Raw genomic sequence first — 27179 nt, 5'->3', positions numbered from 1 at the left:
CCAAATGTAAACACAACTGATCATATGATATCAGAAATTGTATTAGTTAATATCACCAGTGATCTCATCAGAAAAATCTCTTACTACTAGCAAGTTCTTAAGATCCTGGTGACAGATACAAGTTTTCCAAAATTATAATTTTTGTTTGAAAGCTCAAAAATTTTTAATAACAAGTGCTGTCAGTTTTTCCTTGACTTAATAGATGTACGTATTCACTTTTAAGAAAATATGTGCTAAATATCCAAATCTGAATAACTATGTCTATTTATCATTCTGTCAAGTAAAAATGGACAATGATGGGGTTACGGAGATAGCAGTAGGTACAGCTAGTAAGAGGATAGTAATACTACTGAGAATATACTGAGTCAATGTCTGAATATGCATGTATTTACATACAAAAGCTACTACCTTAAAAATTCCAGCAATCATAAAAACATTTTCCATTAGCTGTCTGAAAAATATTCTCATCAAATATCATGCAACATCTAGACAGATCCACTATATTCCCATAAAAAGTGAGAATAAAAAAGCATATAATGCCTTAATATTATTATGAAAAGTTTTGACCTCATAGACAGCACACTTTTGAGAAATACTGAGCATGATTAAAGTGTTAGAAATTTAGTTTATCTCCTGGAAATGTTGGAATATTTAATTTATATACATTTATTTATGAACCAATTAAAATATTCTTATTTTAAGAGGTATTTTAATCTAAGTTATTAATACTTTTAAACATAGAAAAAATGTTTCACATTCATACAAGGAGATATAAAGACCCTTTCTATTTACAGATGACAGACCTACAGAAAGCTCAGAGATTACCCTAGTCAAAGTAAACACAGAAGCATAAAAAAATCACAGTTCCATATCTCAAAGAGCCGCTCTCCTTTCCAGTGGGCAGTAAATCTCACAAATAGACTAAAATGAAATAGTCTAAAAAACTTGATCCTTTGTCATCTTTTATCCAACAAAGAATAGATCCCATCATCCACCTGACTGAGATCATCAAATGGTCACATAAACCAGAATACAATCTTTGCTGCTTTCATAATGGAATAAATTATCAACTGTGTACAAATCAGCTTGACACATACCTGCAGTACTCTCTTTGCTATACAGGTGAGACAACGTAGTATATCCCAGGATGAGATACAGATTAATAAGCCCCTGGGCCTTTTTATGGAAAAGGCATGGACATGACCATGAGTTAGGCAAGATACAAACAAAATAACACTCAATAAGAAAAAAAAGAAACCAAAAAAATCAAGATTACAAGAAAGAACACAAACTTAGAGAAATAGAGTCAGTGAAAGTAAGGTCCTAGTGTTACCTGAGAATCATTTCAGGGGCTATGAAAAGATTTGCCTGAGTCCATGAAGTGTGCTTTTCAGACAAGACGATTTAATTGTCTCTGGCAGGTGAGTCCTTTGAACTTTTGGTGGGTTCTCCAAAACTGTCAAAATACAATTTATAAACACTTTAAAATGTGATTATATGTCAGACTTAGGCAGCTTACTAATTAATAAGCATGTTCAAATGATATTTTTAGGAACAGAGTATTTATAATCCACTTGGGAAGATAGTACAAAATATGTGTACTAAATCAAACTGGTTAATAGCTTAGGGCAATAAAATTGTAATTTTTAGAGTTCTATTTTCTACCAGAAATTTATTATTTTGACTAGACAGGTCTACAAGTTAACATGTTACTTCTGTAGTCTAAGCCCTTAACAGCAAATAGTCAAATCAAATAAAGTAAACTCTCCTAAAAAATTAAGTGATTATTGGGTGCTTTAAACAATTAGTAAGGTATTTAAAGGTCATGTTCTTCACATTGTCCTTACTCCCAAAATTTAAATAATTTATCATGCTTTATAATTTGCATATATTTGTAATAAATAGTATATTATACATTTTTTGTCTCTAAAATATTATTTACATACCCATTTAAACTGGAATATGGAAAATACCTTTCTAACCTTTTGGGTCCAGGCTAGTAAAAGTTTAAATGACAATGTATCCAGTCTTTGTTTCCTTCACATTTCACAGAACCAATTCAAGTATAGTTCTCAGCGTGGAGCTAGTTGAAATACTGAGTTCAGACCAACTAACCCTGGGATTCAATAACAAAAGAAAAGATACAACTCAAAAGCCTTTGGCAAAAAACAGAAGAACAATTATCTTGTAACTATTGGGTATCAAATGAGAGAACTTAAAAACAAGAATGATAAAAATGTGCTTATAGCTTTCTATTGTCTTTTTGAAGTCACTTATGGAAGTTCAGAAGTCATCAGCCCCATAGTTTTAAGCCCTCATAACCCAAGATGCAATTGTATTAATAATTAAAGCTTCTGACAGCTATAGAAAGTAATATACAACCCTACTTTCTTGACTGAGTGGTAAATGATTTATTATAAATGATGAGTATCCTATTTTTCTTTCCTGATTGGCTTAAGTCCAGGAAATGAAAATGTTAGTTATTGACATGTGAAGAAATGAAATCAGTATGCTGAAGTGATTCCATTCCAGTACTATAAATATAACTAGTGTTGCTTTAATGTGTGTTAAAGCTAAGACAAAAGCCACCTCTGACAGTTCCATTTATTATCTTAACATGGAATATTCTGCAATCGAATTTATAGTGCCCTGCCACTAATAATAACCAATGAGACATTTGACTAGTAGTTCCTCAAATAAAATCTTGAGTATAATCTTCAAACTTAAAGTCTGCAGATTCCTCAAATTCTGCCCTTTCCTCAAGTTCTGTATTTCGTCTTATGCTAAGATCAAAGGCAGAAAATTGTCTCTAAATTTCTTTGCAGCTGTGAAATTTTATTCTAGAGACAGAACACCAGGGGAAAACCACCCTTCCTTTCACAGTGTTATCCCTAAATTGGCTTCAATTCAACTTAAATAAAAACATTGTATATATGAAACATTATAGATTACTTGGGGAAAAACTAAAGGAAAATATGTCTGGATACTAAGGAAAAAAAGTCTTTCAAAAAAGCCCAAAACTTTTAGAAGAGACTACTCACATACTCAGCTCACATACAAACTAGCACATGCCTGACCTGAAGTATGTCCTCTTCTATGTTTGAGAAAGAGGACTTGATTGAAATTAAAAAACAAACAAACAAAGAAAGAAACACCTTTCTTTTCTCAGGGTATGGCTTGGCTCTATAACTTCTATCAACCTCTCTGCATCCTTCATTCCATCACCCACATCAGCAGGGTAAACAAGGACACAATTACATTTTCACGGCCAAGAATAGCCAAGGTATTTTTCAAGAAGAACAAAGTGAGCCAGTACAAGATATTGATTTCTATTATAGAATTATAATTTTCAAAAGAGTGTGGTAATTTAACAAGAATACACAAATTGACCAATGGAACACAATAAAGATGCATACATACATGGTAAACTGATTCATGAAACAGGTGACACCACAGTACAATGGAGAAAGGGTAGAATTTTAAATAAAGGGTGCCAGGTCATGGAAGCAACCTAAATGCCCATCAACAGACAAATGGATAAAGAAGATGTGGTACATATATACAATGGACTATTACTCAGCCATAAAAAGGAACAAAATTGGGTCATTTGTAGAGACATGGATGGATCTAGAGACTGTCATACAGAGTGAAGTAAGTCAGAAAGAGAAAAACAAATATCATATATTAACGCATACATGTGGCACCTAGAAAAATGGTACAGATGAACCAGTTTGCAGGGCAGAAATAGAGACACAGATGTAGAGAATAAACATATGGACACCAAGGGGGGAAAGTGGCCTGGGGGAGGTGTGTGTGATGAATTGGGAGATTGGGATTGACATATATACACTAATATGTATAAAATAGATAACAAATAAGAACCTGCTGTATAAATAAATAAATAAATAAAATAAAATTCAAAAAAATAAAATGAAGGGTGCTAGGTAAGTTGATTCCACACAGGAAATAAAGGAACTTTGTTCTTCTTATGACAACAAAAATTCAATGCCAGATATGCTGCTGACATTGTTATGGAAGGTAAATTAATACAGACTTTTGAAGAAAACATAGAGAATGTCTCCTGAACTTGGATTAGGCGTAGCCATCTCATGCTCAATTTTTAAAAATACTTTTAAAAAAGGAAATAAAAAATAAATAGCAATGTATGAAGAAGATTAAGAACATTTTTCCATCAATAGATGGGTCATAAGAATGAAGAGGCAATACATAGAATGGAATAAGATATTTGTAGCACACATGTTCGATAAATATCTAGTTCTCAAAAAATAGCAAAAGAAAATTTTACAAGTTGATTAAAATCAGTAGAAAAAAGCAAACTTGAAGAGTTACTTTATAAAAAAGGATGTGCATAAATGGCCAAAAAGCAAATGAAAAGTGTCCCATTTCATTTGTTATCAGGGAAATGTAAATTTAAATTACAATAAAATTTCACTGAATACCCAAGGGACATTGTAAAACGTAAAAGGGATCATAGCAACAGGTATCAAGGAATTGGAGTAATAGGGAATCTCATTATACACTGCTGGTGGGTATATAAGTTGTTAGCAAACTCTTTAGAAAATTACTTGGTAGCACAAAACTACACTGAACATAATCTATTACCCACCGACTCCATTTCTGGGTGTGTAACTAACAGAAATGTGCACACCAAAAGACATATATTAGTGTGTTTATAGCAGCACTATTCATAAGTTACCCTAAAATTGAAACAACGCAAATCCCAATCAAGAGTTGAATGAATAAAATACGATATGGTCAAACAATGGAATGCTCTACAGAAATGAGAATGAATGATTTACACCTACTTGCAACAACATGGATGAATCTCAGATATATTATTTTGAGCCAAAGAAGCCAGATACCAAAAGTATATGATTCTATTGATGTACAGTTTAAAACATGCAAAATGAATCTATAATATTAAAAATCAGAATAGTGATTACCCTGGGGGAGAAATGAATAGATGATTACATGTTAGATTTTTCTAGGATGCTGCTAGGATGTTCTGTTCCTACATGCCAGTGCTGGTTACAGGTGTAGTAAATTTATAAATTAATCCCCCCATTTCTGATTTGTGTATTTTTCTGTATATATATATTATACTTCCACAAAAATGTCAAAAAAGGAGAAAAAATATCTTTAACATTTTTTCAAAATCTTTCACCAATGCGTTTCCCCAAATTGCAACGCTCAATCTAGGAATAATATCATTTAAAAAATTTTTATTAATTTTATTTTTTGCTGTGTTGGGTCTTTGTTGCTGTGTGCGGGCTTTCTCTAGTTGCGGTGAGCAGGGGCTACTCTTTGTTGCGGTACGTAGGCTTCTCATTGCGGTGGCTTCTCTTGTTGCAGAGCACAGGCTCTAGGCGCTCAGGCTTCAGCAGTTGTGGCTCGCGGGCTCCAGAGTGCAAGCTCAGTAGTTGTGGTGCACGGGCTTAGTTGCTCTGCAGCATGTGGTATCTTCCGGACCAGGGCTAGAACCCGTGTCCCCTGCATTGGTAGGCAGATTCTTAACCACTGTGCCACCAGGGAAGCCCTATCATATTTAATATGGTGTGTTAAAGGGGCAGAGTAATTTCAGCAAAAGAGTTGATTCAGACTAGGCTATGCCACACACACACACACACACACACACACACACACACACACCCCAGAGATGCACACTCACATATATCTTCTAAGGAAATAAAATTATTCTCAGATTCAATAAGGTCTAAATCCATATTAATAAAGAATGATTGTTTTCCTAAAGCAATAATTGGTAGAAATATGACATGCCAGAAATGAAAAAAACTCCTTTATATTATTATGCGAAGCAATTTCAACCTTATTTATAGCTATATCTGGTTTTTCCAAACTCTATCCGGAGACATAATTGTTCATTAAAAATTGTCCTGTTATTGTGATTTCTCCCCCCAAACACCATTTATTTCTCTTCATTCAGACTATACAAGAAACCTGCTAAAGAAGCTAAAGAGTTTTCAGTGTTTTACTAACTCAAGATGGAAATGATTGGGCAGTGTGACACACACTGCTCCCAAGTAAGTGCTGGCATTTATGACTAACTTCCCCGTAGCACCTCTCATCCGATTTAAGAGGAGTTAAATCTCCTATGTTGTCCGAGCCAGGAGAAACCTACAAATGTTGTTGAATATTTTTGGCATGTAAGAATTAAATGTTATCTTAAAGAGAGCATTACAAACTAATGGAAAAGTATTTTTTTAAAAATACAGTTTTTAGAAAAGTGGTTGGAAAAAATTAAGTTTGGATCTTTACATCATAGAACAACTAAACTATATGCCGCCCAATAAATTTACAAGTTATGTGTAAAAATGAACAGTCTTAAAACACCAAAAACAGTACAAACAAAATGTAAAATGATGATGTTCTAAGGGAAAATAATCAGAGGTGAATAAGGTGACATATTAAGTACACATTTTATAGATATTTTAAACCCTGAATAGTCACAGATAACATTAAAAGATTAAAAAATAAACTTGTAAATTTTGTAATAATTATGATCGAAGTTAATTTTTAATATGTAAAAATGTCATAAATCTAAATTTATTAACATATACAGCAATAAAAATAGATGTGAAAGAATGGGTACAATTTTTTAAAGAAGTGTTTTACTTTAATATTGATATAATTACTTAATTTAAAATAACTAAATTCTATTTGCTGCCAAATTTTTTTTTAGGACTAGTACTTTGTGAGAGAGGGTATGGTGTGACCAGAAATTATTACTGCTGATGAAAGATAAAATTGTGGTGCAGGTCTGGAAATGATTTTGGAAGTCTATATAGAGAGGACAAAAGTATTTTTCTATCCTTTGGGCCAGAATTAAATTCCTCAAAACTTCATTCATAGGTGTGGCAATTTAGGTGAGAATATGCATTATAGAATTGTTTACAGGGGAAAAAAAGAACTAACCTACAAATTAATAGATGAGATTGTTCAGTAATTTATGTTACTCATATGTTATAGAATGTTATTCATCAAATATTTTATACTTTTGAAGAATATTTAATATAGCCTAATGCTAAAAGCAAGTATTGAGTTAAAAAATATACAATAATGTATTTGCAGGATAGTAGTTTAATGCCAATTTTATAAATATATATCTATTTCTACCTTCATTATTTTTTATCCATCTATTTATTAATCATCTGAGTAGTGAAAAACTTTTCAGCATAACAAAATATTAAACTTTGGATATTGGAATTATCAATAATTTAATCTCCTTTTTATATTCTTATATTGTCCAACATTTCTCAGGGAACACTTTTAAAATCAGAATAAACTGTTGAAAATAAATGGCCTCATTCCTCTTAAGTTTTTTCACCTTTGCTTTTCTTATCTTTTGTACAATGTATATTTGTACAATGTAGCCAGTTGTACAATGTACATGTACAATGCATATTTGTACAATGTAGCCAGCACAGAATAGCACATCATGTATAAAAGGAAATTATTTTGTTATTCATTAATTCACCCACTAGATCATATTGGACTCCTCCTCCTTATATTCCACAAATAATCATGTATTTAAACTACTAAAATTTCATCAAAAGTCTTTACTATTTCCAACCTCTCTGCAACTGATAAATCAGTTTCTCAAAGAATATAGTTTTTCTGCTGATTTCTGTTTCCAAGATCTTAAAGCTTAACAATTAGAGCTAAATTACATATAACCACACAAAGCTGCATCTTCTCAAAAGTAGTTGAGCTAAACCAATTAAATAGTTCTTAGTAATTGAATATAACCTATCAAAATTATGGCAGACAATGAAACTTTTTTACATATTTCCAATCTAGAAATTTGTTTTAAGTGGCGTCTGATTACCTTTCCTTTCCTTTCTCCAAGTCAAAAATGAAGTCTACTTTACTGTAATATAACCGGTAATCTGAAATAAATGCCATACTTTTTTCATAAGTCAAAACCTGTGTACATTACCTTCATGAACTTCAGACTCATCAACATCAGCATCAGAAAGGAATACAGGATTCCAAATTAGTATTTCAATATCTCTTTGTTAATGTGAAAATCATTTACTGAAGCCTAGCCAATCAAAACAAAAAGAAATTGGATGTACACCAGGATTGAGGATTTCTGCCAATGTTTCCTTTATGTAAATAGCACCAGAAAAAGAAACAGACAAAAATATCTCCAGAATCTGCTTAGACTTTCAAATCAAGGGTCACCTGGAAATGTTTTCTCACATAGATGATTGCCAAAATTTGTATACTTATTAGAGAACTTTTCAAACAACTAGATTTCTTATTGCATATGAACTCAGAGGGCCTCTGTGGGTTTTGCAGTGGTACTGAGCTGGACTCACATCTCTGAGTTGCCATATTCCACATATATGACCCTAAGCCTACAATGTCCTCTCTGTCAAGAATGACCTTCCTCTTCCTTTCTGCTTAGAGAATCATCTCATTTTTCAAAACTCGGAAAAAAAGAAAAGATAGCATACTTCCAGGAACTTTTGGTGTCATTGAAGGGAGAATCTCTCTACATTGAAAATTAGAAATAACTATGAACAAGCAAATGGTAAACTGATCCATACGGGATGAAACTACATAAAGTTGAGTTTGGAGATATTAAGAAAGTTACTATACAAATGAAAAATGAATTTTAATATTTAGTTTTGGCATAAGATAAAATAGCTAGCATTTTATTTTTATATACAAAAATAAAAATAAAGTTATGGCAAAATTGAAATTCCAAAGTAATCAAATACTGCCTTTTACATATGTCTTTTGCAAATGGTAGGCACACAGCAGGAAAAAACAGCACTGAGTGAATGGAAACATGTAATATGATAAAGGAAAAAATGAGAGGATATGAGAAATGATGTAAGAAGTTACAATTAATCATGGTTTCACCAGCCTCAGAGAGACGATTTTGAAATGCAAGCTTTCACTTGACAGTAGCCCTTTTCCTCTCTGAGGGGGGGCCTACAGAAACCCACTGAAGTTTAAGACATCATCTAAGGGTGAGAAGGACCTTTTATTCCTTATTATTATTTTACCTTCACTTCTCACCACCCTCACATATGTACCAGCAGGAGGAGGAGGATACTCTGCGAGGTTTCCAGCAGCCATGTGTACTTTGTGGCAGATACAGAGGGGTTATCAAAGGACACTTGCTAAATTCACATAGTATTATGTATTACGAAAACCACAATAGAATAATGATAATTATAATTGATTTAATTTTTGATTTAATTTTGCTAAGATTCCTTTTTGTGGCCACATTTAAAACAAAGATGTGTTCATAGGTGACACATGATTGAAAATGTGCTTTATTTAAAACTGAGCCAGATAAGCACACTGGGTTTGTATTTATCACCTAAAATGGCACCACAACGTGGTAAGATGTAAACACAGATTTCAATTCACTGGGCTCCTTAAATATGCATAAAATGTGAACTGCTCTGTATAGGTGCACTTCCTTACTGAAAAGAATCACATTTGGTGGTAAACTAGGAAGTCAAAATGCAATGATTAAAAGTTTATATAATTAAGACAGAAAAAAGATGAAGACGATGGGGACAAGGGATATTTCTTATTTATCTCATTCGAAGCAGCAAGCAAAGAATCAGGAAAAATGTGGCACTAAATAAATCCGTCATGGCTTTAATCATTTAACAAATATTACATTTCTACTATGGCAGTCTTCTAAATGTGGGGGAGGGAGGGAATGGGATATAAAGGTAAGGGAATCATATTCTAGTGATAAGGATAGTGTTCGTTGAATGAATGACTATACCTACCTGGGTAAATTCAACTAAAGAAGGGGAGAAAGTTCAGATAGGCATAAAGATTTGGAAAGAATCTTTTTATTGTATGCATATTATCTATACTTTAGATTTATAGAACATTTATTTTATCAAAACTTTATATTTACAGATTATTATTTTACCTCACAACAACACTCCAAGAAGGTATTAACATAACCATTTCATTAATGAGTAAGGCTCAAAGTAGTGAATTGTATTGCTTAAATTCCCATAACTATTAGGGGTCAAGTAGAATCTTGAACCCAGGTTCTGGTGGTTTCTTTTGTTTTACTTTATGGAAGAGAGTGCATCTTCTCTACTACAGGCACACCTGAGAGATATTGTGAGTTCAATTCCAGATCACATCAATAAATTAAATCACAATAAAGTGAGTCACACAAATTTTTTTTGGCTTCGCAGTACATAAAGTTTGTTTACACTATACTCTAGCCTATTAAGTGTGCAATAGCATTATGTCTAAAAAAACAATGTACATACCTTAATTAAAAAAAATACTTTAGGGCTTCCCTGGTGGCGCAGTGGTTGAGAGTCCGCCTGCCGACGCAGGGGACACGGGTTCATGCCCCGGTCCGGGAGGATCCCACATGCCGTGGAGCGGCTGGGCCCATGAGCCATGACCGCTGAGCCTGTGCATCCGGAGCCTGTGCTCCGCAACGGGAGAGGCCACAGCAGTGAGAGGCCCGCGTACCGCAAAAAAAAAAAGCTAAAATATGCTAACCATCCTCTGAGCCTTTAGCGAAGTCCTAATCTTTTGCTGATGGAGGTTCCTGTCTTAACATTGATGGCTGCTGACAGATTAGGTGGTGGTTGCTGAAGCTGGGGTATCTGCGGCAATTTCTTTAAATAAGACAAAAATGACGTTTGCCCCATTGATGGACTCTTCCTTTCACGAAAGATTTCTCTGTAGCTCACAGTGCTGTTTGATAACATTTTACACCCAGCTGAATTTCTTTCAAAATCAGAGTCAATCCTCTTAAATCTTGCTGCTGCTTTATCAAATAAGTTAACATCATATTCTAAATCCTTTCTTGTCATTTAAGCAATCTTCAAGCATCTCCACCAGAAGTAGCTTCCATCCCAAGAAAACACTTTCTTTCTCCTCTATGAGAAGCAATTCCTCATCTGTTCAATTTTTAACATGAAATTGCAGGCATTCAGTCACATCTTCTGGCTCCACTTCTAATTCTAGTTCTTTCCACCACATCTACAGTTACTTTCTCCACTGAAAACTTGAATTCCTTAAAGTCATCCATGAGGATTGCAATCAACCTCTTCCAAACTCCTGCTAATATTGATATTTTAGCCTCTTCCCAGGAATCATAAATATTCATAATGGCATCTGGAATGATGAATCCTTTCCATAAGGTTTTCAATTTACTTTGCCAAGGTCCATCAGAAGAACCACCATTTATAGGTTATAGCCTTGTGAAATGTATTTCTTAAATAAGACCTGAAAGTCAAAATTACTCCTTGTCCCATGGGCTGCAGAATGGATGTTGTGTTAACAGGCATGACAGCAGCATTAATCTCCTTGTACATATCCATCAAAGATCTTGGGTGACCAGGTGCATTGTCAGTGAGAAGTCATATTTAGAAAGGAATCTTTTCTGAGCAGTAGATCTGCACAGTGGGCTTAAATGATGTTGTAAACAGATGTACCATCATCTAGACTTTGTTGTTCCATTTCTAAAGCACAGGCAGAATAGATTTAGCATCATTTTTAAGGGCCCTGGGATTTTGGGGATGGTAAATGAGACCTGGCTTTGACTCTAAGTCACCAGATGCATTAGCCCTTAGACAGGCTGAGAGTCAGCCTGTCTGTCCTTTAAAACTTTGAAGCCAGGCATTGACTTCTCCTCTCTACCTATGAAAGTCCTAGATGGCATCTTCTTCCAACATAAGGTTGTTTCATCTACATTGAAAATCTGTTGTTTAGTATATCCACCTACATTAATTATCTGAGCTAGATCTTCTGGATAACTTGCTGCAGTTCTACATGAACACTCATGGTTTCACCTTACACTTTTATGTTACAGAGATGGCTTCTTTCCTTAACCTTCATGAACCAACCTCTGCTGGATTCAAATCTTTTTTCTGCAGCTTCCTTACCTCTCTCAGCCTTAACAGAATTGAAATGAGTTAGAGCCTTGTTTTGGATTAGGCTTTGGCTCTAGGGAATATTGTGTATGATTTGGTGTATCCAAACCACTAATACTTTCTCCATAACTAGAAATAAGTCTGTTTTGTTTTCTTAACACTTGTGTGTTCACTGGAGCAGCACTTATAATTTCCTTCAAGAACTTTTCCTTCACATTCACAACCTGGCTAACTGGTGCAAGAGGCCCAGACTTTGGCCTATGTCAGCTTTCAACATGCCTTCCTCACTAAGTTTAATCATTTCTAGCTTTTGATTTAAAGTGAGAGACTTGTGACTTTTCCTTTCAGTTGAACACTTAGAGGCCATTTTAGGGTTATTAATTGGCCTAATTTCAATACGGTTTTGTCCTCAGGAATAGGAAGGCCCGAGGAGAGGGAGAGAGATGGGGGAACAGCCGGCTGGTGGAGCAGTCAGAACATACGCACAATATTTATTAAGTTGACCACCTTATATGGCACAGTTTGTGGTGCCGCGACACAATTACAATAGTAACATCAAAGATCATGGATCACAGTTCACCATAACAAATATAATGAAAAAGTTTGAAATATCGTGAGAATCACCAAAATGTAACACAGAGACATGAAGTGAGCAAATACTTCTAGAAAATATGGCACTGATAGTCTAGCTTGAAGAAATGTTGCCACAAATCTTCAATTTTTAAACAACGTTCTATCTGTGAAGTGCAATAAAGCAAAGCACAATAAGATGAGGTATGCTCTTACCTTCATGGAACCTGTCAGGGTTGTATTCCCATTAAGTCTCTTCCTGTGAAAACTAATCCAGTGAAAATAATATTGTACCTGCATTTGAAAAATCTCAGGCTCTATCTGGTATTGCTGTGGACAAGCAGCTTGCCTGTGGTCATGCGTGCTCATGTACAGTTTCTTCATTTCTGAGGAGACTTCTACAAAGCTTCTATCCCACTACAATCAATGGTCCGTTGTCTAGTGTAGATTTTATTCTAGTTTTTCTTGTTGTCTGTTTATTAGTGCTCCTTGGGGTATTCTGCTTGTCACCCACTTTTACCAAAGTCTTGAAGAGGAGTTCCTTAGGATCAAGGCCTTGTCTGGAACTCCTGGTCTCACTGTTTCCTCGATAGGACTCAAAATTCTTCCAACTAGTGCCATTGGAGAGGTTACTATAGGGCAAGTCACACTTTATTTACTGTTCTCTATCTTTATTTTCCATGACACTATTATATAAAACATACAGGTGTATAAGACTTAATTAAAGCCTTGAGAAAATGAAATGTAATTACAGTGTAGGAGGAGAAAACTTAGATATATGTGCCACATAATAATTTTCTTACAGAATAAGGGTACTTATTCAAGAGGTTAAGCTTTAAGGAGGCAGGCGGGGAAGAAGGTCCCTTTATAGAGAAAGACTATTTTCATCCTAATTTCTTTCATTCAGATTTTTTTCTCTCTTCAAAAATTGATCTAACCTCTGCTATTTTGCTAACCCCCTCTACCCACAAAATTTCATCTGATGCCAAGCTCTATTCCTCCTTTTTTTAATCAGGTGAGATTAACACACTATGGGTGTGTCAGGACAGCTTCAGTAGGATAATCAGGGCTTTCTATTTGAGAGAAACGTATATTAATTACATTCTGAGAAGTACAGGAAATATCTATTCTTCCCTGACCGGATGACGAGAAATGATAAAATTCGTCTCTGCATATAGTAACTTTAGATTTAGAACTCTTTGACTTCACCCCCTTATGCAGTATTATTTGTAATCTTAATACCACACGGTCATCACCAACTTGTACTTTCCATGGAAATGTGCTTTTTTAGTTGATCTTAGAGTCCACAGGGCCAATTTTATAACTTTCAAACAGGATGCAAGTCCCTTCTCCTTCTGGTCTTCCCTTGGGAATTTCCAAGACAGATACTTTGTCAAAGTACTTACTTCTCTGCTGTCCTAACACTCCATTAACTGCTTTTCACCTTTATCAACAGTTGTTTTGGTCATTAGCATTTGAATTGCAACAAGTTCATGCCAGTACTCATCATCACCTAAACTCTTGTTCAATTTTTCCTAAAAATCATTGTCTGCACTTCTCCTGATTGTCTGTTGCAAGTTCTCAAGCAGCTCAGTTGGCGATACTCAGTCTACCCACAGTGCACTTCAAGGCATGTATTGTACTCTTCCAGCATCAAGTATTTACAGCTGGGTGACTACCTGACTCCTGTTCTCCAGTGTTCCTTTTTTTTCCCAGGTAGTATGGCAATTTCTCCCTTATTTTCAGTTGTACCCACAACATAGTGGTATAGGTCCAAATATCAATACATTTGGAACTTCCACACTTAGCTCCTTGGTGGCAGGAAACCCCTACCATATTCGTTTGGATTGCTGTTAATAAAGGGATTTTCTTTTTACCTTTGATCATCCCAACCTCTGCTTTGAACTTAAGGGATGGGAAATGAGTCAGATAATGCTCAGGATATCTTTATTTTGTGCCAGGGATCACTATTCTCTTGTTATACTGTTGTGAAAATGTAAACCAAAATATATGAATTAATCAAAAAGATGGGTGGGATGGACTGAAGGCCACCAGACGAAAACCAAAGGAAATGTCTTTAGTTTGACTTGTTTCCAATTGATTAAAAGTCTTAAATTGAGTGAGGCTGTAGATTAACTGTGTTTTTTTGTTTTGTTTTGTTTGTTTGTTTGTTTATACAGCAGATTATTTTTTTGTGTGTGTGGTATGCGGGACTCTCACTGTTGTCGCCTCTCCCATTGCAGAGCACAGACTCCGGACACGCAGGCTCAGCGGCCATGGCTCACGGGCCCAGCCGCTTTGCGGCATGTGGGATCTTCCCAGACCGGGACACGAACCCGTGTCCCCTGCATCGACAGGCGGACTTTCAACCACTGTGCTACCAGGGAAGCCCTGCAGATTCTTATTAATCATCAATTTTATACACATCAGTGTATACATATCAATCACAATTGCCCAATTCAGAACACCACCATCCCCACATCACCACGGTTTTCCCCCCTTGGTGTCCATACGTTTGTTCTCTACATCTCTGTCTCAACTTCTGCCCTGCAAACCGGTTCATCTGTACCATTTTTCTAGGTTCCACATATATGCGTTAATATACAATATTTGTTTTTCTCTTTCTGACATACTTCACTCTGTATGACAGTCTCTAGATCCATCCATGTCTCAACAAATGACTCAATTTCATTCCTTTTTAAGGCTGAGTAATATTCCATTGTATATATGTACCACATCCTCTTTATCCATTCATCTGTCGATGGGCATTTAGGTTGCTTCCATGACCTGGCTATTGTACATAGTGTTGCAATGAACATTGGAGTGCATGTGTCTTATTGAATTATGGTTTTCTGTGGGTATATGCCCAGTAGTGGGATTGCTAGATCATATGGTAATTCTATATTTAGTTTTTTAAGGAACCTCCATACTGTTCTCCATAGTGGCTGTATCAATTTACATTCCCAGGAAAAGTGCAAGAGGGTTCCCTTTTCTCCACACCCTCTCCAGCATTTGTTGTTTGTAGATTTTCTGATGATGCCCATTCTAACCAGTGTGAGGTGATACTTCATTGTAGTTTTGATTTGCATTTCTCTAATAATTAGTGATGTTGAGCAGCTTTTCATGTACTTCTTGGACATCTGTATGTCTTCTTTGGAGAAATATCTATTTAGGTCTTCTGCCTATTTTTGGATTGGGTTGTTTGTTTCTTTAATATTGAGCTGCATGAGCTGTTTATATTTTGGAGATTAATCCTTTGTCCATTGAATCATTTGCAAATATTGTCTCCCATTCTGAGGGTTGTCTTTTCATCTTGTTTATACTTTCCTTTGCTGTGCAAAAGCTTTTAAGTTTCATTAGGTCCCATTTGTTTATTTTTGTTTTTATTTCCATTACTCTAGGAGGTGGATCAAGAAAGATCTTGCTGTGATTTATGTCAAAGTGTGTTCTTCCTGTGTTTTCCTCTAAGAGTTTTATGGTGTCTGGTCTTACATTTAGGTCTCAAATCCATTTTGAGTTTATTTTTGTGTATGGTGTTAGGGAGTGTTCTAATTTTATTCTTTTACATGTAGCTGTCCAGTTTTCCCAGCACCACTTATTGAAGAGACTGTCTTTTCTCCATTATATATCTTTGCCTCCTTTGTCACAGATTAGTTGACCATAGGTGCGTGGGTTTATCTCTGGGCTTTTTATCTTGTTCCATTGATCTATGTTTCTGTTTTTGTTCCATTACCATATTGTCTTGATTACTATAACTTTGTAGTATACTCTGAAGTCAGGGAGTCTGACTCCTCCAGCTCCGTTTTTTACCCTCAAGACTGCTTTGGCTATTCGGGGTCTTTTGTGTCTCCATAAAATTTGAAGATGATTTGTTCTTGTTCTGTAAATAATGCCATTGGTAGGTTGATAGGGATTGCATTGAATCTGTAGATTGCTATGGGTAGTATAGTCATTTTCACAATGTTGATTCTTCCAATCCAACAACATGGTATATCTCTCCATCTGTTGGTATCATCTTTAATTTCTTTCATCAATGTCTTATAGTTTTCTGCATACAGGTCTTTTGTCTCCCTAGGTAGGTTTATTCCTAGGTATTTTATTTTTTTAATCTAGAAGAGGTGCCAATTTTTGTTCAGTAAAACAGATAACCACAAGGTTATCTTTTTAAAAAAATCTTTATTTTATATTAGAGTATAGTTGATTTACAATGTTGTATTAGTTTTGGGTGTACGGCAAAGTGATTCAGTTACACATATAGCTATTCTTTTTCAAATTCTTTTCCCATTAAGTTATTACAGAATATTGAGTAGAGTTCCCTGTGATATATAGTAGGTCCTTGTTGACTATTTTATATATAGTAGTGTGTACACAGTTATATTTTATTGCTTTGTGAGATATTAACAAGTTTTGTATGTAACCAGGCAATCTTATTCTAACATTACTTTCTTAAATTTACTACAAATACCCTAGTTTCTTAAGTGTTGTGTGGACAAGTTTTAACATCTTCCCAGTTTCCTCATTAATTAATGAGTTAAATAAAATCTATGACAAAAGTTGTTTCTCAGGCTTCCCTGGTGGCGCAGCGGTTGAGAGTCCACCTGCCGATGCAGGGGACACGGGTTCATACCCCAGTCCGGGAAGATTCCACATGCCGCGGAGTGGCTGGGCCTGTGAGCCATGGCCGCTGAGCCTGCGCGTCCAGAGCCTATGCTCTGCAACGGGAGAGGCTACAACAGTGAGAATCCTGTGTACCGCAAAAAAAAAAAAAAAAAAGTTGTTTTTGAGTGAGCCTGAAAGTCATGATTTTACCTTTTAAAAAATTTAACTTTAAACATTCTGCTCCCACCAGTGGGTTTCCATTTAGGATATTCTGGCTCATCCTTGTGTGATTTCACTTGACTCTGCCATTCTGATTTCCAGTAGTACTGATGCAACCGATGATTCTACATTTAATAGGCCTTACAAATTTCCTGTTTTTAAAAAAATTTTTAATTATGTATTTATTTTTTGCTGCATTGGGTCTTTGTCACTGCACAAGGGCTTTCTCTAGTTGAGGAGAGCAGGGGCCACTCTTCATTGTGGTGCTCGGGCTTCTCATTGTGGTGGCTTCTTTTGTTGCAGAGCATGGGCTCCTGTTCACGGGCTTCAGTAGTTTTGGTGTGTGGGCTCAGTAGTTGTGGCTCCTGGGCTCTAGAGTGCAGGCTCAGTAATTGTGGTGCACAGGCTTAGCTGCTCTGCGGCATGTGGGATCTTCCTGGACCAGTGATTGAACCTGTGACCCCTGCATTGGCAGGTGGATTCTTAACCACTGCGCTACCAGGAAAGTCCACAAATTTCCTTTTAATTCACCTTTTAGAGTCATTCAGCTGATGCTATTACTCTTCCCAGGCCTCTGACCCACCAATTTTTATTTTTAATCAGATAAAAAAATTCAATTAAAAATAACTTCTGATTTAAAACTTCATGAAAATATACATAAAAGATAATTTAATTTTGTGAAGCTCATATGCCTTTTTATAATAGAAGTCCAATCACATATTTGGAATACAAATTTAATTTCGTCAGCTCAAAGATTTTAAGAGAAAACTTTATTGATCTGGATTACTGACCCAAAGTTTCCAAAATTAATGAAGATTACTCTCTATGGAACTGTAAGTTTGGAGCCAAGAGTCAGGAGAAGCAGCCATTTGAATAGATTTGTACTGGAGATACAGTGTATTTAAACTTTCATTTTAGAATCTTTGATTACACAGTCACTGGGTGTTATGTATATATATCAGCATTCAGTGCAAGTTTTTATATCAGGAAAACCAAAATAAGTACACAGCAGAAACTAATTTATTCTGATTATTATTACACTTGAAATTCTAAAGCTCCTGCTCCAATAACATATGGATCCTTGTTACTGTAATTTTGTCATGTTTAAGAGAGAAAATTTCATGTAATGGGCTGAATCTCATCCATAATACCATGAATCTCTGATGTCTGAAAGTAGAAAAGTAAATGATGTGATCACATTGAGGCCTGGATGGGACTCTCAAGAAACTCGTCCAGCAGACCACTCCTCTACCTGCAAGAAGCCTTCTCACTTCCCAGTCCTGTATCACCACTACCACCCCAGGGTTCCAGGAGACACAGTTGAGGATGCCTGCCTGAGAGCATTCTAGAAGCTGTATGAACTCCCATATTTTCATAGTTATTTCTCTTTTTTGTTCTCTTTCTGGTAAACATGGTGGATTTACCTTTATAATAGTGATATAAAGCTTCCTCTTTAAATAAATTTAAATTAAAAATGAATTCATACAAGAGAACTGTTGAGTAAATGATAGTTCTATTGGCATATGGCTAGAACAAAGCTTGAAACTCAAATAAGTGCACAAAAGTAATCTTGTGCCTTTGTGAAAATCAAAGATTGATACTTAGGGAATCTAAAATAGGGATAACACTTCCTTGTATTTAAGATTCTTTTTTTTCAGTAAATCCCATGGAGAGGTTAGTAAATAGTATAGTCAATGGAAAATATACTCAGGCTTTTTGGTTAGGCAAACCACAGCTTAAACGCCACCACTGTTTAAGGAGACCTTGGACTCAGGGTCCTCATTTATAAAATAGGAATCTTATCTCATGAGACTGGTGTATGGATTAAATGACATTGCACACATAAAGTGAATGGTACGTAGATCCTACTCATTCATTACCTTTGACTCCTTCTTGAATAATGATATTTGCTGTTTCTGTTTCTTAATGGCTTATGAACTGGAAGTAGGTCATTTTACATTGCATTATTTTTTTGTAATGTGTCAACAAAATAAGGAAAAGTCAGATATTAAAGCCCCATACTACCATGGCACAGGGAAATAAAAGTCTATGTCAATGGCAAAAAAAAAAAAAAAAAAAAGAAAGAAAATGAAAAAAGAACAAAAGAAAGAGAAAGAAAGAAAGAAAACAAACTGTATATCATCCACTGAAATGCCAGATGGACACACCTGATGGCAGCAAGTAAGCAGTAATGGCAGAGAAGTGTACCCTGTGACAGATTTAAACCCAGGCATATCTTTTCTTGGTTCCATGAGTGAATCCCAAATGACAATAGTACTAAGATATTTGTGACTTTTTTTTCTTTACTTCCTACTGTTTTTATCATTTTGTTTTTGTTTCTAGTTTGTACACAGACAACAAGTTATTCTACTATGGTAATAATAAAAATCAAATATTTGATTTTATGGTCTAAATATTTGATAATCTCCATCAAAAAGATTATAGAGATCTATTCTATTTTGTTTGAGCTAGGAGGGAATATATGGCTTGTTAGTCTATTTATTTGTTAGTTTTTTAAAATTGCTTTTTAGCCTGTTGATTTATTTGTGAGTGTATATCAATTAAAAATTGCATACGCACTGAGAAGGAAAACAGCTCTTTGAAACCTGAAAAGATGATTTTTCATTTTGTGTTTACTTTTGACTCAGGATTTAGTTTGTAGAATTGAAACATAATTTGTCTATGTGTCTGTAACTGAAGAAAGCTTTAACCTTTCATTTTGAGTGTGAAATATTTTCCTAATTCCAGAGGGTACAAAGTAGATTATAACATTTCTTAATTAAATAGATTATCTTCCAATTGTTTTAGTTATATGTATGCACATATAAAAATTAGAATTTTTTAAATTTCACAGTAAATAAGTAAAATGAATCAATGATCCTTTAAAAGTACTAAGACATATGTTTATTATAGACACTGCTATCATAGAAACATTTAGAGTCCAAGATCATATAAACAATGTGAATTTTTTAAATTATATTATTACTTAAATAATTTTATGTTTAAAGATAAATGATAACTATATGTTTGTTACTTGTTTCAATATGGCATAAAATATAAACCTTTTCTAAGATTATAAAAATATTATCTATTTTATAAGATTTATAAGAGCTTTATTTTTTATAAAATTTGGATTTGTTTTCTCATAAAGAGATAAATTAGTCTGAAATTTCTAAACTTCTCATACTGGTTTACTAACATTAAATCTATATAATGTTTAAGCTCATAAAAATGTAAGTGTGAGGGGCTTCCCTGGTGGCACAGTGGTTAAGAATCCACCTGCCAATGCAGGGGATATGGGTTCGAGCCCTGGTCCAGGAAGATACCACATGCCGCGGAGCAACTAAGCCCATGCACCACAGCTACTGAGGCTGTGCTCTAGAGCCCGCTAGCCACAACTACTGAGCCCACGTGCCACAACTACTGGCGCCCATGTTCCACCACAGGAGAAGCCACCACAATGAGAAGCCTGTGCACCGCAATGAGGAGTAGCCCCTGCTTGCAGCAACTAGAGAAAGCCCACAGGCAGCAACGAAGGCCCAAAGCAGCCAAAAATAAACAAATTTTGAAAAAAGAGAACAAATGTGAAAATGATTTTTAAAAATGTAAGTGTGGATTTAATTAAGTTGAATCATAATTCTGACAAGATTTTTTTATAAAAAGTATAAATATGTTTTATAGTATATCATACTGAACAAAATTTCTTAGATCTTTAGATAACCAAAATCCTTCAACTAATACTAAAATGAGTTAGTGAATAATCTTTAAATTCTTAGATAATTTCTTAGACTGAATAGGGAACAACTGGTTACATAGCATAATTTTAATTTTATATTATTTACTTCTTATTTGCATGTGGTATGGAGTGGCTTTATCTTTGGTTCATAGTAATGAACCTGTTCTTTCTTGCCACTTTAATAAGGCAGAAAACGGATGTTTGTAGCTATACTTGTTATATGTATTTATGAGCTGTGATAATTTGCTAAAATTGTGCTTAGATATAATAAAGTTTCAGTACCATCTTCCAGTTTCCTCTTTCAATAGAAGATGGTAATTTTGGTTAAAAATTATAACTAATATCAGTTACTGAGACTATACTAGGAGTAATAATCATTGAGAAAATCACTGTGTATGTAAAATTGAGGCATTTGCTTTCAAAGAAAAAAGGAGAGTAATTTTGTCTTAAAGTACAAGTTTGATCCAAAATAAGAAAAAACACAGAAAAGGAAAAAAGACTTTGCTGTGTACAGCAAGTAGTAGAAGGTATGAGGGAAGTTAATTTTGTTTGCCTTGGTTTATAATACCTGGGCTTGAAAGGCTCTATGAAGAGTTTTAAATTTTGGCAAAGTTAAGTCAGTTTCAATGGACTTACTCACCAGATAATTTAAAGAGGTTTGGGGAGACTCATGAAAGTTTTGCTGTCAAACATGCATTGATGCAAAATTAAAATTTGGCTTTTTTCTCTGTCAAATTGAAAACTAAGTCTTAGAAACTCTTAATGGATAATAAAATATCATTCTTTATCTTCTACATAAACTTCCCACGTAGCAGAGATGCCATATCTTATCAGAATAATATTCTCTGCTTAGGTTTGACTTTATATGCAACTGGTTAATTTAAAACAAAAAAGGAAAATATTTATTCACTTATGGAAAAAGGAAAGTTTCTTACAAAACTGTTATAATCTTTTATGTTTATTTAAAGCATTTTATCCCTTTAAGTAGATAGCCAAATACTGTTTCTCTGCATCAATGGTCCTATCTTGAGTCATCAAATCTGCTCTAATTTTTTGGTTTGCCTCAAATATCAGATCCCAAATTTAGAAAAAAATAAAACAATATATTTAGGGGGTCTTTATAGGTCTTCTAGACAAGTACAAAGATCTGTTGCTTTACCTTATAAAAAAAGATGATAGTAACAATTAGGGTTGTTTGCTGTGTTCCATATTTCATAATTAGCTTAACATTATTGTAAAATCTGTGTGGGAAGAATCATCAAAACAGCAGAAACACACAACCTTTTCTTTATTAAAGATTATATAGGTCAAATATTATTATAATCAGTATTTCAGAAATTATGCAGCACTCAAGTAATTTGCCAGAAGACTTGCTATAAACTATAGGTTGGACTTTGTGATACTGATTTAAAAAGGCAGGCAGAATGCCTACTGAAAGGACTTCACCAGACACTCTAAATTATTGTTGCTTCAAGGAACAGATAATTAGAAGTATCTTCCAAGCTGACAACGCTTAGGAAACATTCGTACAATATAGGTGGTCTGAGTCAGTAATTCTAGAACTCTTTTCTATCTGGAAGCAGACCTACTTTATGAAAGCAGACCACTTACTCAAGATGCATAGTTAAAAAAATTACAAATTACATAATGAAATGATGAAGGAAATTCAATTGTGGTGATATTTTGGAAATATTGTTGGTATCATTTTATTGTCCTAATTTTATGTATATATGAGTTTTATAGACTGAATGTTTGTTCCCACCCTGCTGCCCCCAATTCATATGTTAAATCCTAATGATCAATGTGATGTATTTGGAGGTGGGCCTTTGGGAGGTGATTTGAGTCATGACTGTGAGCTGTCATGAATGGATTCATGCCCTTATAAAAGAGACTCCAGAGAGCTCCCTTGTCTTTTCCACCATGTGAGGAGACTGCAAGACAGCTGTCTGTGAACCGGGAAGCAGGTTCTCACCAGACACTGAATCTACTGGTACCTTGATCTTGGACTTCCCAGTCTACAGAACTGTGATAAATAAATTTCTGTTGTTTATAAGCCACGTAGTTTATGGTATTTTGTTATAGCAGCCCAAATGGACTAAGAAAATGAGGAAACCCTTTTAATTCTTAATATAGTAGGTTATGCTTTTCCAAACTGAAATTAGCCATTTTAAATAAAATTTGTTCTCAATAACTCTTCAGAATTGAGAGAGAAATACTTTGCTGAATCACCTTACATTTTCCAAGCAATCGCTTTATTTACATAGGCTCAATGAAAATCCATCCTCCTTTTTACCAAGATATATAATTGGAAAAACAGACTCACAAGTTGTCAAATTGATTGTGTAACCAATATCACACCTGTAGTGTCATATTGGAGAATAAATCTCATTTAATAAGATATGTTTCCTTTCCTAAGAAACACAGATACTCCACCCAATATCAAGTAACAAACACAGAATTTATGCTCTGGCCTAAAACAAACAAAAAATCTCCATGAAATACATGAAACATGGCTTATCAAGATACTGAACATCAGGCAATTTTGATGTAAATTAACATGCAGTAAACCATTACCTATAACTGTCTAGTTTTCATCCTTTACTTCATCATTCAGTTTCCAATTTCTTTTGAAACTAGCCTGTTTAAGTCTAGGTTGGATTTCTAGCAATTCCAGTCAAGATTTATTCAGCTTATGCCTCCAGTACTTGTACTAGATAAAGTAGCATTGGTGTAAATTTGACATTTGATTATGACCCAGTGAAGTATATTCAAACAATTTCAAGTCCAATGGTGGATACATTTATAACAATAATAAACAACAAAAACAAATTAAAACAAAATAAGTGTGTGGTTTTAGATGAATAAAAATACCTATGCAAAAAGTATATTTCAGGCAGTGTTCTAAGGTAGATAGAGAGAAATCAAAAAAATATGGATAATTATTTTATACTATAAACTATTTATATAGTTTATAAATAGTATATAGTTTATATATACTATAAACTATATTATAGTTTATAAATAGTATAACTATTTTATACTATATAGAGTATAATTTATACCCACAGCAACCTTAGGTCTTACAGATGAAGGAACCTAGGCACAGAAATGATAAAACTGCTACATGGTAGAACCAGGATCTGGATTTAGTTCCAGTATTTCCTGTTGTATTTATCATTTACATTGATACTTTTATGTGTTGTATAAAATTTGGCTGTGCTCAATTTTACTTATTTCTAATTTTTTAAAAAATATTTATTTATTTATTTTGGCCACCAACAGAAGAACGAACAAATACAACATGTTACATTCATAGGATAGAATACCATCCAGCTGTTAAATGATCTAGAGCTAGGCATAGCCTCACAGATGTGTCATAAAAATATAATTGTATAAAAGCAAATTGCAAATAGATATGAAAGTATTACACAGTCTTCAATCATTTAAAAATTCACAAAACAATACTATGTTATGACTGGACAATGACATAGGAAATTAAAGTACTAAGTTATGCATGGGAGGACTAACAACCAACCTCAAGATAACAGTTACCTCTGGGGATGGCTGACAGTGAGTGGGTGGGGAAGGAGAGAAACTTTAGAGGTAATATTTTATGTCTTTTTTTAAAAAAAGAAACCTAATATGGGCTTCCCTGGTGGCGCAGTGGTTGAGAGTCCGCCTGCCGATGCAGGGGACACGGGTTCGTGCCCCGGTCCGGGAAGATCCCACATGCCGTGGAGCGGCTGGGCCCGTGAGCCATGGCCGCTGAGCCTGCGCGTCCGGAGCCTGTGCTCTGCAACGGGAGAGGCCACAACAGTGAGAGGCCCGCGTACCGCACAAAAAAAAAAGAAACCTAATATAAAACTATATATATAAAACCTAAAATACATATATGTAGATATGGCAAAATGTTAATACTGGTTAAATCTGAAAAAAAAAAAATTTGGCTGTGCTCATTTAATGAAGTAGCTGGCACATAAAAGGAACATAATAAGCACCAAAGAACCACAAAAAGCCAAAATAGCCCATTTATTCAAGGAACCAAGAAAAACCTGGCATATCTAAGAAGTCACATATTTTGACATGTATTAGCATGTTTTCTGATGTTTCTGGTCAGAAGGGCAAAGTATGAATGAGTCACTGGGGAATGGCTATTTTTCATCCATAGACATTGCTGCTTTGGAGTTGGATTGTAGATGCTGATTATAAGAATATATAAACTCATGCATGAGAATTGTGTTCTCTCAGACAAGTAAAAGCCTACCGCAGAATATTTTTCTTCTCGCCCAAAACATCTTGCATTAATACCAGCTTCTGTATTTGCAGTAGTGTTTAATGGATAAAGATTAAAGGATTATTTTTTTCACTCTATAATAGGTAAGGCTATATTAGAAATTAAAATTATTGATGAAATCTAAGATTATTATTCAGTGATCTGAAAATAATAATAATAAATACAACAAAAAGGAGAAGCAAATATTCTAGAGATAAAGTAATAATGAACAAGGGTAAGATACTGCCAGTCTTACACTACACACACAGAAAAACACTGTATGTGGCAATATATTTTTTCTGATTAACCCACCTCCTCATCTCCGTACAATTTTCACTAAAACGTCTCAAAAAATAAGTAACTATGACTCAGATCCAAGGTAGGATGCATGTCATTAAATACATTTTAACAGAAAAGTGACAAAATCTTTCATCAGTAATCCCTTTTGAGGCTGTCACAATTATTGACAGAATAAAGGAGTATAATTTAGATCGGTGATGTGGTTATTTTTTAATTGCTCTGTTTTTACTTGGAGAACATTGGAAGCATTGAACTATTATACCCCTTTGTTCTTTGCATTGTTGTCTTAAAAATTAACATTTCTCTCAAGTATGCAAATACTTTGTGTTGCCAAAGAAATCTGAGCTTTGTCATAGTGAGGTTCAAATCACATCGTATTGAATTCTAGCTCGATTTCTAGATCAAAATAGCATGAAGTTAGGAATAACTTATTTCCTGTTAAAGCAGGTTCTAGATAAAACATTGTTCGTTTAGAAATTGGCATTTCTTAAATTGAATCTATAATTTCATGTTAAAAAATAATAAAGTGTTTACAAGGAAGAGAAATTAAACTGAACAACATATTTCCTCAAAAATTAAATAGAACATACTATTTACTTCATTATTCCCTATGACAAAAAAATTGACATTCCAGAAAAAGATTTCTTAAATAACATTCTAGAAATCTAAGACTGATTGATAAATTATGTAATCTAAAAATGAAGGGTACTATCCTTGTTCTGATAACCACCAGGTGACAGGTGAAGTGCTAATCGCTTTATCTAGTTTAATTCTCCTAACTCTTCTAGGAAATAGTTATCAGTACAATGAGAAAATTGAGTTAAACTTAGTCTTAAGCTAAGATCACATAACCAAGAAATCAACCCAAGAAGTGCTTGACACATCCATCCATACTTATTGCTCTCAACCTTATTACTTTCCATGCAATATTCCACAAGGACAGAAAAGATTAATTTCTATTGTAATAATAAAATAACCACAAGATCTCAGTAAATCAAGATTTCAATGAATAATATGTATCACCCATGCTTAAAGAAAAAAATATTTAATGACCCTTGTTTAAGAATTGTAAGGCAGCCCTTATTCAAGGGAGGTAGACATCGAGATGGGTGTAGGAGCCACTGCAATGGGGCCTTGCCCTGGGGGAAGAGAGATGAGATTCAGCTCTGACTTCAACAAGGATAAGTGGGAATTTATAACTAAGGAGCAGGGTGGGGGTCAGTGAATGGAAAATTACTGAGAAAACATCAGGAGTAAGAGGGAGTCTTGTTAGACTAACTCAACAGAATTCTTGCTGAAGAGAGGCCAAGGTGATGAGATATTGAGGGTGGTCGGACACTGAGGGTGGATGGGGATTTTTGCTAAACTGACTTAGAAGGATTCTTCTCAAGGGGAGAGAGGGAGCCCAATGTCCACCCGGGTCCAGCAGGGGGCTCAAAGGAGCCTGATTAAAATTACATTGAGAAGAGTGTCTTGTCATCACTTACACTGAATGTCTGCCAGTGTTCATAGAGCAATTCTGAGATTCAGAATGAGGGAAGGTCTACTCTCTGTG

Source organism: Delphinapterus leucas, chromosome 7 (genome assembly GCF_059928025.1).
Source record: "Delphinapterus leucas isolate spDelLeu-1000000601 "Yukka" chromosome 7, BTC_Dleu_Yukka2, whole genome shotgun sequence".
NCBI lineage: Eukaryota > Metazoa > Chordata > Mammalia > Artiodactyla > Monodontidae > Delphinapterus > Delphinapterus leucas.
This window is presented reverse-complemented; position numbering follows the sequence as displayed.